This window comes from Podarcis filfolensis (assembly GCF_964270895.1).
Source record: "Podarcis filfolensis genome assembly, chromosome: 6".
Classification (NCBI taxonomy): Eukaryota; Metazoa; Chordata; class Lepidosauria; order Squamata; family Lacertidae; genus Podarcis; species Podarcis filfolensis.
In genome coordinates this window covers 47,689,826-47,703,048 of record NC_139609.1, presented here as the reverse complement: position 1 = coordinate 47,703,048, position 13,223 = coordinate 47,689,826, and positions in this window count along the sequence as shown.

The following is a 13,223-nucleotide window of genomic DNA, read 5'->3' as shown; positions in this document are numbered from 1 at the left end:
TTTTATCAAGCTATACATAAAAGCAATAGTTTTAGAACAAATGTACAGAACAACATTACATGTTTCTGTAAACTTGCCTAAACAAAAGAATTTTTAGCAGGCACCAGAAAAAATACAGTGAAGGCGCCTGTCTAATATTAATCCTTTATGGAAATCATTTTGGAGTAGGAAATTCATGCCATCTGTGTGTATTTAACTTTGTGCTAGTTTGCACACATGCTGGGAAGCTGCAACCAATTGTGGCTCACCCAGCCTGCACATGGACACGAAGGAAACTATACATGGTTTCCTTGTAACACATTGGGGTCTGGATGTGGGTGGTGTTATATGTATTACAGACCCTCCAGGTGTCCCTATTTTCCAGGGACGTCCCTGATTTAGAGAAGCCACCCCAGATTCTGATTTGATCCCAGAATGTCCCACTCTTCCTTAGGATGTCCTGATTTCCATTGGAGAAATGTTGGAGGGTATGGCGTTATCTGACCCCCAAACTATCTGAAGGCAATCCTGTGCAGGGATTTTTTTAATGTTTAATGTTTTATTATATATTTTGGAAGCTGCCCAGAGTGACTGGGGCAACCCAGTAAGATGTGTGGGGTATAAATAGTAAAATTATCACTATGGAATGGTACGTCCCTATTTTCATTGGAGAAATATTGGAGGGTATGGTATTATTGTACATGTGCAGCATGCAGGAACTGCAAAGCAGCTCTCTCTCTCTCTTTAAAAAGACACCCTTCAGTCATGTGATCCTGCTCATGGAGCTCTCCAGGGAGGCAGTTTCAAAGTACAGTGGTACCTCGGGTTACATTCGCTTCAGGTTACATACGCTTCAGGTTACAGACTCTGCTAACCCAGAAATAGTACCTTGGGTTAAGAACTTTGCTTCAGCATGAGAACAGAAATCGCACGGCAGCAGCAGGAGGCCCCATTAGCTAAAGTGGTGCTTCAGGTTAAGAACAGTTTCAGGTTAAGAACGGACCTCCAGAACGAATTAAGTACTTAACCCGAGGTACCACTGTAATTGGGCAGTAGGGGAGGGGGGAGCCAGGAAGGATGTTGAGGATGAAGAAACTACTGAGACAAAAGGAGTAGGTGACAGGAGAAAGTGAGTTTAGGGCAGTGCAAGCTGACCAATTAGGGCAAATGGGACACTGCCCCACCAAGCTCAGTCTGTTGGCCAGATGGCTTCCACCTGCCTGCCTTGTTACTTACAATCAGATGGTTGTGTTGCAACTGATTTGTAAGGAAACCCAGGAGGCGTGATAATCCAGGGTATGTCTATCAGTATATCCAGTACTTTTTTTTTCCCTTAAAAAATGTTTAAGGGTACTCTCATTTTGACTCAAGAAAATCACCATTTTATAGTTCAAATCGGGGAAAATAAATACAGTAAATGGACAAAAGTGCAAAGATTCACAAAATGTTTAGGGGTATGCATCCCCCTGTGTCCCCCCCCCCCCAGAAAAAAACACTGATATATCCCTCTGTACAGTCAGCTACTTTCCCCCAGGATACACCATATAATTTGTTTTTTCCCCCAAACAGCATTCATTTTCATTACACTTTGCATTTTGCAAATGAAAATGCACTGCCATTATGTCTGTCTGAGACAATGTAGTAGCTCAGCAAGGCAGGAGGCTCTTTCAAGGTGTAGGCGTTTTTATATTAACATTTTTTAAGGTTAATAACAGTGCATATCTCTGAAGGGCAATCAGCCCAGAAATTTTTTTCACAGGCCTGGGTCTTCAAGTAATGATGGCTTTAGCCAGGGAAAATTCTTCTATTGTATAATTATCAAAGATCCTTCAACAATCCAAGCAGTGAATGGGCCCTCAAAGGGCTTTTAGTCGGTTTTAGAAACATTACAATTCAATTCCTCTTCATTTCATAAGACCTACTTCTGAGTTGTGAATGTGCCACAACTTATTGAAGGTAATTATTTCTCACCTCCTGAAATTTGCACGTCATTAATGAAGTGTGAGTTAGCAATTTGCTCCTTCTCTTGATTCCATAGAGAGGTACACACCAGCACTTGATGGGTTAATGGCCTGGATCACAGACCTGGAGAGAGAAGGGCTGCCATGGAGCTTTTTCTTTTTTAACTTCATGGATATTGGGAAGAAACAGGAGCCTTTTAAGGATGCCAAGTACAACCTCCTGACCCACACGTCCCTACAAGCATGCATTTATGAGGAGCTTCCTGGGCTCCCAATGCAAAACACTGGGATAAATTCAAGAAGTCTCACCCCAAACATTAAGGGGGAGGAAAAAACTTTTTCTTCATCCGTCACCTCAATTAAAAGCTCCCTGTTTATTTGTCACAGGCAGCTCAGCCCATTTGGGATTTGGAAAGAAGCAGCAAACAGAGCAGTGAGTCTGGATTAGGCTGTTAAAAATAACCTTGCATTTCTCTCTCCCCACATTCCTGTAAGATGCTTAGGACAGGAAAAGCAGACTTAGAAACCAATCCCTTGCATTTAATAACCACTGCATGGGGAAGGCGGGGGCACTGGTGAACGATTTACGGCTGAGAGTTGGGATGGCAAGATTCCTCCTTGGCTTTGGTTCCCATGAAGTTTTATGAACCTTGCGTCTTTGTGCTTGTGACCTCAGTTAGATTGTGAAGATGTCATTGGGGCATGAGAGAGGCAGTGGGAGGAAGTTTTATAACTTCACAGGACTTTCCCCCTGAGATCAAACCATGGATGGGGAAATAAGACTCAGGCATCCAACATTTATGGGAAATCATTCCCATTTGAAAATGCATGCTTCTAAGACAGCTGTTAAGGTCTGTGCTCACAAACTCCCTCCAATAAACCCCACGTACTATGATAATATTACCATCTGAAAGTTCGTCTGCCTCGGTTTCAGGAGACATTACTTCTGACCAAGCTAGGGGGTAGGGGAGACAGACATGCCCTTTCCAAGAAGAACCCAGATTCATTAGCTCCTATGGCAACAAATGACAGGACCTGTTGGGCAGTTTGACCACTTAAGCAGTCTCTTTTTGCAAACAGAGTCACAGGGCTGAAGACACCCCCAACCCATTTAGCCCAATCTCAATCGCACAACAATAGTGTTGAGCTCTAGAGTTGGAGATATGGATTTGAACATAAGAAGAGCCTGCTGGATCAGCCAAAGGCCTATCTAATCCAGCATCTTGTTTCCCACACTTCCCAACCAGATGTCTATAAGAAATCCACAAGCAGGATGTAAGGCCAACTGCACTGTCCCCATGTGTAATCCCCAACAACTGGTATTCAGAGGCATCCTGCCCCTGTATCTGAAGGTATATAGTCATTGTGACCAGGAGCCATTCGTAACCTTTTTGCTCCATGACATTGTCTAACACCCTTTTAAAACCATCTAAGTTGATGGCCCTCATCGCCTCATCTTGTGGAAACAAGCTCCATTAGTAACTATGCACTGGCTTTGTTTGCACATAACAAAACCATGGTTAAGCATGTATGAGTAAATCTGCTGGTGCAGCTAGAAAAATGTGGACACTGTGCTCCTCCCATGCACTTGATGCACTAGCCAGAGCTAATACAAAGTTTGACTTGGCATCATGTGTAAACTCAATCATATGGTTTGTCTTCTCCAAACAAGTCATGATAAGTAAGCCCAAAACAAACCTTATTTATAATTGGTTGCTTGTTTGGAGTGAGAAAAACCACAAGCCCAGATTGGCACACAATACTAATCCAAACCATGGGTCCCTGTAATGCTGTAGGTACAAGAGTCAGGGAGGAATAAGGCAGCCTTGATTTTCAAACTATATACCAGCAACCTTAGTCATTTACACTTACCCATGGTTTGGCTTAATATCACGTGTGAACCAGGTCAGAGTGTTTGAGGAATTTGATCTTTGTGGATTCTGATTTGAACAAACATGAGCTGCACCTCACAAACTAATGTTTGGACTAAGTTTGCTCTTCTTGAACATTCTAGTGTCATTATCAACTTTTTTTAAAAAAAACTTTTTAAAACGAGAGAAAAAAACACTGAGAAATGCATATTGAGATTTTTTAAAAAAAACTATTTAAATATGAATTTTAAAAAAATTCAGATTGTTAATGCAGAAACATCATGTAATGGACTTAAGAATGAACACAGACAAAAGTTATATGGATGGGAATAGACCATTGGTAGCTGGATTGGGTAAAGCTCACCCCTGTGTGCATATTTTCAGCCTCTAAGCTCAGTCTATTTGTTTGGCATCTGGAATATGTGTTTTCTCTGAAGCTGATGACTTATTCCTAGTGCAGGCCTGCCACCTTCTGGAGAACACTAGCCTTTCAGCTTGTCTTATCAGGTATACGGTACACAGACAGAATACCAGTCAGGCTGGCCTGTATGCACAGGGAAAAATGTGATGCAGAGTAACCCTTGGTGAGAAGCAGGGATTCAACATACCTGGAGAGAGCAGATTTTTGCTTTGCCACCTGAGGTTATGATAGCAGCTGCATCTTGAACATGATCACTGTTACACTGGACCAGAAAGAGGCCCATCAATTCTAATAATAATTGCCAGCAGCAAATGTGGGTTGATTCACACAGCGCTTGGGCGCATGATTTGCTGCATATCTTTTTCCCCATTCATTCATATCTTTACCCAACCTGATCTCAATAGTTCCAAGTAGGCGACAACACATTTAAAATATGGAGACAGAGTTTACAGTCCTATCAGGGACAACCCCTGCTCTAATATGCTGTTTCAGGACTCTCTGCATTTAGATTCTATACCTTTCATGGGCATAGCCAAGGGGGGGGCAGCTGCCCCCCAAGTTAATAAAAATAAATAAAAATACATAGCTAACTGCCTCCCCTAAAAAAAATCCTGGCTACGCCCATGATACCTTTAGGTGTCTCTTTGATCGCTTTGGGTGAAGTTACAACACTGCTGAAACTGGCAACATGCCACCATTTTAGCACCCAAAATTGTGGCCTTGCTTTGCTTAATTGTAGGACTGGTTCTGAACGTCACTAAGAAGCCACCAATATCTAGCGAACAAGTGTTTATATGCGTTGACTAATGGGCTGCACAAAGAATGCCTGTAGTGACACGAAATGGCCACAAGGGACCGACTTCACATATTCCAGACACAATCTGTAATTACAGAGCCTTGCAGACCTGGACTTAGAAAACAGTAAACTTACATTCCACATAATTCAAATGCAGCTGTTGTTATACAGCTCTCTGTTAATAGTGCCTGCTATTTTTTATTATTATAAAAAGATCATGCCTTTCCAGTATTGCCTAGTTTGGCTTTTGAGAATGGTTTGAGCATTCAGTCTCACCTTTACCAAATTGTTAGACTGGACAATTGATGTGTGCTTTGAGAATCACCTCTGTTGAGCATGCTTTAATCCAGGAATGAGAAACCATTTTCAGCCTGAGGACTTTTTTCTCTTCTGGGTAACCATCTGAGGCAGTGCTTTTCTTCAAGAAAAAAAAGGGTGCCTGTACTGTGTACCCTTGAGTACCCCCAGGGGGGAAAAGCACTGATCTGAGGGCTACATACCCAGTAGTGGTCAAGGCCAGTGGCAAAAGTGAGTGGAGCAACAAATGTAAAAATTGCCTTGTAGGCTGGTTTCTATGCACACTCACACAGCCCTCTCTATTCCCCATCCAGACAAGCAAGAGGTGTGATCAGAGTTCAAGGACATGTTCCAGGCAGGGATAATGTATGGGGTGCAAAGCTGGGATAGTGAGATGTGGAGCAGAACCTGGGGAAGAAGGTATGTGGCCTGGAGAAAGCTCTAAGGCAGGCTTCCTCAACCTTGGCCCTCCAGATGTTTTTGGCCTACAACTCCCATGATCCCTAGCTAGCAGGACCAGTGGGCAGGGATGATGGGAATTGTAGTCTCAAAACTTCTGGAGGGCTGAGGTTGAGGAAGCCTGCTCTAAGGGCCAAATAGAAAAGCCACATTTGGCCCCAAGCCTAAGGTTCAGCACCCTGCTTTATGATTTACGATAAAGTGGCAACTTCATAAAATATACTATTTGCCATAGAAGGAATGAATGGTTGGTTCTTTTTGCTGTAAGGTTTCAAGTCTTAAAGATGAACCATTTGCTCATCCATTTCATTAGGGAAAATGGTGACGATGGGGGTATGGAATTTTCAAGGGTTTTAATCAGTGCTTTCCTTTTATCAGTGTTATTTTTCTAGAAAAAGAGGTGCCAGAACTCACCATCAACCCCTCTTGGAATGGCAATGGCTGAAAAAAAGCCCTGATTTTAATACTCTGAAATGGCATTAAAATGAAGATTTCTTTGCTCTGCACAGCCTGAGACTTAAGCATAGCTACCTGGTTTTACTTATCCAGAATCCAGCTGCTTTGTGAGGATATGAATAATGTGTCATGCTAAAGCGTCAGTGGCAGCACTTCACAGTCATTTTTGAAAGTAATGCCAAAACTGAATCTTGGTTCCACAGCAGCAGTCTAACCTAATTTGCATATTCTTACCCAGCATCCTCAGGGTTTTGCTTCTCATCTTCCAGTAATTAAGAGAGGATCAGTTTTTAAGAACAGCCTCATCCAAGTTATTCTCACAGCAGCTGCGACTGAACAACTCAGGAATACATTCAGGATTTGTTTGCTTATGAAGCAGATTTTGTAGGGTATTTGTCATTGTAACTTTATATTAGAATGGCGGGTGTGCTTTTTGCAGAATTCAGTCAACAAATGATAAAATATTTGTATGTTAGTACTCTTAATTATATATGATTCCGGGTTTGGGAAAATATAAACTTCCAAAATTCAAAGGTTCTTCAAAATTAGAATCTGTAAATAAGAATACATTTTCTGGCAAAACAAGACTTTCTTCAAGAAAACCTGACTACATGGCAAATATTTGGGGGAAATAAATACTATATACTTTTACAGCGACTGGTTGAGGAACATTTTTGTTTGCTAGATAATAGTTCAGAATGGCTGTTCATGACTCTTTGTGGCAGCTAATTACTAGCAGGTGGTTGGATATTTCTGTAGTATGCATTATCCTCTCTATTTTTTAAAAAGAAAAATCAATACTATTTTTTTAAGAGAAAAGTTAATGCTTACATGGAAGGAGGACATTTGCATTAAGACTGATGGTTGCAAAGATGTCTAATCCTTCTCTTTCCAGTCATGCCCTTGGTGCTGCTATGGGACTAAGAAGAAGCTTCCATTGGCCCTAGCGGAAGATTCTCCCCCTAAGCCTCAGAGCCATATGAGGATGGGGAAGAGATTTTTGTCATGATCTTGGCTGGGCGTGGGAGGATTAAATTTCGCCTTCCCTCATGATACAATTCTGATGAAAGTCAGGGCTCCTTGTGCTTAAGTATTGGATTAAGATGCAGAGAGCCTTCTTGGTAGTGGTGCCCACCCTGTGGAACACCCTCCCATCAAATGTCAAGGAAATAAACAACTATCTGACTTTTAGAAGACATCTGAGGGCAACCTTGTTTAGGGAAGCTTTTAATGTTTGATGTTTTATTGTGTTTTTAATATTCTGTTGGGAGCCACCCAGAGTGGCTGGGGAGACCCAGGCAGATGGGTGGGGTATTATTCTTATTCTTATTCTGCTTCACACATTGTATATTTAACATAGCATGCACTTAGGCCAGTTGCCAAACTCCATATAGGAAGTATGTAGTTGAAAAAAATTATTATCCTCTGAAAATTTTAGCTCCTTTCGTACAGTCATATTTATATAATTCACTACTTTCTCCCAAAACTTAACATTGTACAAACATGGTTTAAAGAAGCATTATCCTTATTACATCTCCAACAAAATGCTGATCTACTTTCTACATTGTCCTCTTCCTGAAATTTCTGCTAGCACCTTAGAGAGAAGCATGCAGAAACAGTAGATTCACCAAGAGACAAAGCAGAATGGTACCTCAAATGCACTGTTATGTTTTATTCTATAGCAGCTGGTTGGGTAGGTGGTGGTTGCCATTGGGAAAATGACACATGCCAACCTTCTCCAGACTGGTGACCTGCAGATGCTTTGTGCTGCAACTTTAACCAGCCCCCATCAGCACATGACCAAGTATTTGGAGAGCACCAGGAAGGCAGCAGGTTGGCAAAGTTTGGCATATAGGAAAGGGTTACTCCTCCACCTAAACACTCTTGTCTTAATTTGAATTACCCTTCTCTTAAATAAATGAATAACAGGAGCTCCTAGCTCAGCACACATCTTTCTAAGGGAATATGTGCTAGAGCCAGCACGTGCCTGAGGTACACCAGCAATAGATTGAATGTGCTTCTGTTGACTTTACATCTGCCTAAGATTTGGTCCTAGGCATGATGCCCAACTGAGGACACTTGGGAAGACTGCCCTACTAATCATTAAACAGGCAGGACGGCGGATTTATGCTCTCTAAGCTCTTTTAACAGGGATTTGATATGAACTTGCTTCTGTCAGTTGGCTCTGGGGAAAAGACTCCTCAGCACGGCTGTTACTGTTCAACGCATGCTTTTTTTGGGGGGGGTGCCTCTCCTCCTGAACCTCCTCTCGCTTTAATACAGAGAAGCCTTAGTAAATCCAGCTCCTTATCAGAGCTGACCCAATGGAGCTTGTTCTGGCTCTGTCACTCTCTATCAGCCTGGCTCACACTGCTCCACTAGTATCTGTGAACTGTGGGAGAGCAGCAGTTTCATGATAGGCTTGGAAATGCTATTAATATGCAGGAAGGTTTGTGAGCATAAAGCCCTGTGCTAGCAGCTTGGTTTCAAAGCTCTTCACTACAGCTAAGAACCTATCCCAATTTCCTAATCCCAGTACTCAGTAATTACTCAAACATTATTCTCCTGGCTGGTCTACTTCCTATTTACCCTATTCTTTCAAACATTGAATGCATAGATCCTTGAGCATAGCCTTTTTTCCTGTGGCAGTGGCAGAAACAATCCATGCAATGAGGCATCTGAAAGTCACACCCTAAATTTGTGCAGTCAGTCAACTAAAACCTCCCCCCCACCCCGCAGAGCATTAGAAGACTGCTTCCTTGCCTGGAAACCTTTTACATCTCCCCAACACTGCCCACCCCTCAAAGACTTCCTTTCACACACACGTTTGTCAGTGAAAAATTAGCACAGACTGAGATCAAGCCTTCATAACTCAGATTCTAGCTGGACAGAATGCTTTTACAAACACCTGGAAGAGAAATCCTTGGGAATGTGTTGAGTCAGCGCACCTGAGAAGAGAATGCTGCTGACATATGGAATAGGAATTTGAGGGACATTGAATCAGGCAGCTGAGACAGGCCTTTAGCTATCCATTCCAAAGACCCCCTTCTTGAAAAACTGCTAAGTGAACAGTGAACTTGATGACCTTTAAGTGTCTTGACCCTGGGGTCAGACTCCCCTTTTTCAGGGGATGAGGATGGGGATTTGTGGTGTGAGAAGGAATTGCCGTCAGGGGCAGCCCCAGAAGCATCTAACCGACAGGAAGTACTTCTGCAAGAAGATCATATGCTGCTGGTATCCCTCTGGGTCAAGGACATCTCATCCGTTTCTTCTGACTCTGAGGAACCTAGTTTAAAAGCCTGAATGCAACTACTAGAGTCTCTCCCACTCAGCTGGAGCAATCCAGTCAGATGGGCGGGGTACACATAAACAACAACAATAACTGGCAAAGAAGGTTGGACTCCTTTGAATGAAAGGTTCTTCTCAGTAAGGCACAGCTACCCACTCAAACTCCTGCTTAAGGCTTGTTTAACTGCTGTTGGAGCAACACCCGAAGTCTGCTTGCATGAAGTATTCAGCCCAAGTCCTGCCTGTGGCTGTCCAGGGTTACTCTCTGCTGTTCTCATGAGGTTTGTTTGGAAAGACAGCCATGCATGATCCTAATTAATAACCAAGGACAAAAATAAATTCTCCATGCCCAAGTATGATGTAAAACATCCAGAGGCTTTGTCTAATAGCACTACACATACCATAGATTCGGGAACAAACCATGTAATTTTTTTGGTCCCAAAGCTTTTAAACTCATGTCTTGAGGGTAGGTTTGAACTTCAGGCTGCCAATTTCACAGCCATTTGGCTTACGCAAGCAGCCTTCCCTTTAGCGCTATTTCTTTTGCTGCCACTGGGCTCTGCTGGAATCCTTCCCTGCAGCATCCGTCACATCACAGCTGATGGGCTTTTCAGAAATGCATCCCCTGCCATTTGAAGGTGCTGTGAGGCAGCCAATGAAACGAACACAGCAAGGGAGCATCAGTTAGTTGTTAAAAACCATTTCTCTCTCTCTCTGCTCAATGTTCCCTTTGAAACAGCTACCACTTCCCAACCTCTCACCTAGATTAATCCCTTAGGGCAGCGGTTCTCAACCTGTGGGTCCCCAGATGTTGTTGGACTACAACTCCCATCATCCCTAGCTAGCAAGGCCAGAGCTCAGGGATGATGGGAGTTGTAGTCCAACAACATCTGGGGATCCACAGGTTGAGAACCGCTGCCTTAGGGGCTCTCCTGCTATATTCCCTAGCTGATAGGGCAATTGCAGCTAGCCAGCAGCCTGCCTTTCTCCTTCCTTGACTTCTCTTAGGGACAATTCGAATGGACACCTCCCCTCCCACTGTTGCCTCCAGTGGTTGCTTGGGTGTGGGTAACGGTTTCATTTCTCTTCCCCATGTGTTGGGAAAAAAGCAAGAAGAGTTAGCACATTGATACACCCCAGTGCCCCAGGAATAAGCAGTGGTGGTGTGTTAATGCTGCGTACAATGAGAGACCATGCAAGAACCCATACATTAATTCTAGCCATTTATGGGTTGCGCTTCAGTGACAGTCATGGGTCGATATGCTTTGCTTAACCTACAGCTGGCCATTCTCTCAGAGGATGTACTTCAAGTGGTGAATTAATGGTGATCTGCAGTTGTGACAACACTTAAATTAATGTGTTCCTTGGCCCTAAAAGGCTAGGGCCCCTTTGGCAAGTACAGGAGAGGATTTCAGCCACTGCTCATGATTCTACTCCCACCAACACCCCCTGTTACACCTGGCTGAATTATATGTTTCCATAAATTGAAGATTAGAACAGTAAAAGATCTATTATTTTAGAAGTGTCAAATTTGCTTGATCTTGTCCTGGCTGAAACTTTCCTCTCCTTCTCAAAGGAACAAATCAAGCTTATGGCTATCGGTGTAACTTTCCCAGCCTTCTATCTTCCAGCAGAATGCACTTGATCTAAATCGTTCCTTGATGGATATCAGTGCAATGTATTGAAATCTCTTTTTTTGTATTAACTGCCTATTCAGTTGTCAGAAATGCTTTTAAAAGGGGAAGAGGATGGCTCTCATTCATGCAATTATAGACATTTAGCTGACAATGAGCTGGATCTCATTTCTATGCTAACAAGTGTTCATTTACTCATTCATGGACTGGAGCAGAATTACTATTTTTAAGTCCCTTCCAAGAGAAAAGAAATACCATTCTTTAAGAGTGACAGCAGTAAAATAAATGAGTGGGAACTTGGTTTCTTTCGTCATAAGAAATACAAAAAACAAGCAGAATGAAGTGTGGAGAAATCTGCTGTCCCAGATGCATACCATGGTGAAACATATTTTTTGTTAATTTGTACAGCCATCCGTGCCTTACTCTATATAAAGCCTAAGGGCTTCAGTGGTCAATAGCAGCCAATTATATGAGGGCTGTCAAGTTTGTTGTTCTGTGTTTTCCTGCGCCTTTGGTTTAACTACAGCCGGACATATGTATCAAAATGAAGGGAATGCAGTTTCATCTCTATTCTTCATCATTTTATCCCTTTGCCTGTCAGAGGCAGTGGAACAGGACCAGGAACAAAACTGAGATGAGACAGTGGAAGTCTTATGGGACTACCATTCACGGCAGTCCATTATTTGGCTTTTCTTTCACAAAGACCAGGCCCTATATTTTTCTGCAATAGCAGGAACAATCAATTGTCAGTGTACAGGTGGGACCCCCTCCCTTGTTTAAAAATACATCTGGTAGGAGTTGAAAAGCAGGTTAAATTTGCTATGTTTCGTAACCCTGTCCCAATGCATTTCATTTCTATGAAATCAAAAGTAACTTTGAATTAAAGATGGGGCACTATTAACTGTCTTTCATTCTGGTCTTCTGACCAAAATAAAAGAGCAAGGTGTATCACATTTCTTTCATTTTGACATATTCTCTCCCTTTTCAGATAGTAATCTTTTTGTATTACCCGTAAAGAGACACCTCCTCCTTGGCTGGTGGGCTTCCTTAGCAAGTATTTGTGTGCTGCTGTCGGGACTGGGCTAACCATTATGCTATGTATTGTACAGAGCAGGCTTCAGCTACTATAGTTTAGTTTTCTGTCTCACCCCAATGTGAAATGTATTAAGGTTGTTTATTAGGTATATGCACTGGGCTTTTAGAAATCTCCAGAAACTCCCAGGATGGCTGTGTTCTTCAGGATAAAACCCCACCTTGAAAGACTTAAACCTTGTAAAGTTGACCTAAATAGTGAAATTTGTGAACACTGTTTTGTTGGCAAAGGAAACAAGACCTTCTATCCCCCAAGCAAAGCCAGAAAAGTTCAACAGAGCCTTTGTAACTTATTAATCCTGATATATGTGGTCCAATTCAACCGATGTCTCATGGGGAAAACTACAAAATGGGAAAATAAATTTTCTGCTTGTATATGCTGTTGATATAATTTTGGTTACTGAAAACAAACAAGATTGTACAAAAGTTGTTGAATGTTTAAATAAGAAAAAATCGAGAATTTACATGCAAAATTGAAATTGATTAATTCAAACGAGGCACATTGAGAAGGGGATTGTAAGGAAAAGACTGGGGCCTAAATTGAATAGTAGAGTGCCTGGTATCTGGTGGGCAATCTCATCCTTTATTTCCACACTGTGGCTCCAGACCAAATCATATGTCGGGAGAGCTATGGCCTGGCCAGGACGCAGGCCTGGCTAGGACACAGGCCAACTGTTAGCTTGACCAGCATAAGAAACAGAATTTAGCCTGAAGTACTGCAAGGGTGTCAAGTGACAAGGCAGAATGGAATTAGAAGAGGTTGCTTAGGAGAGGCATGGAAGTTTGGGTTCCCACTTGCATTATGGGGCACTATCACATAATATCAATCTGCAAAGGCTCTTCATGTTTTTGCTTGGGCCTGATGATTCTTACAAGCAACACTTTTAAAAAAGCATAATACCCCTAAATATCTGGGCAAATTATCAGGGCAAATAATTAAAAACTCTCCTCCATGGTTAAGGGCCTTGC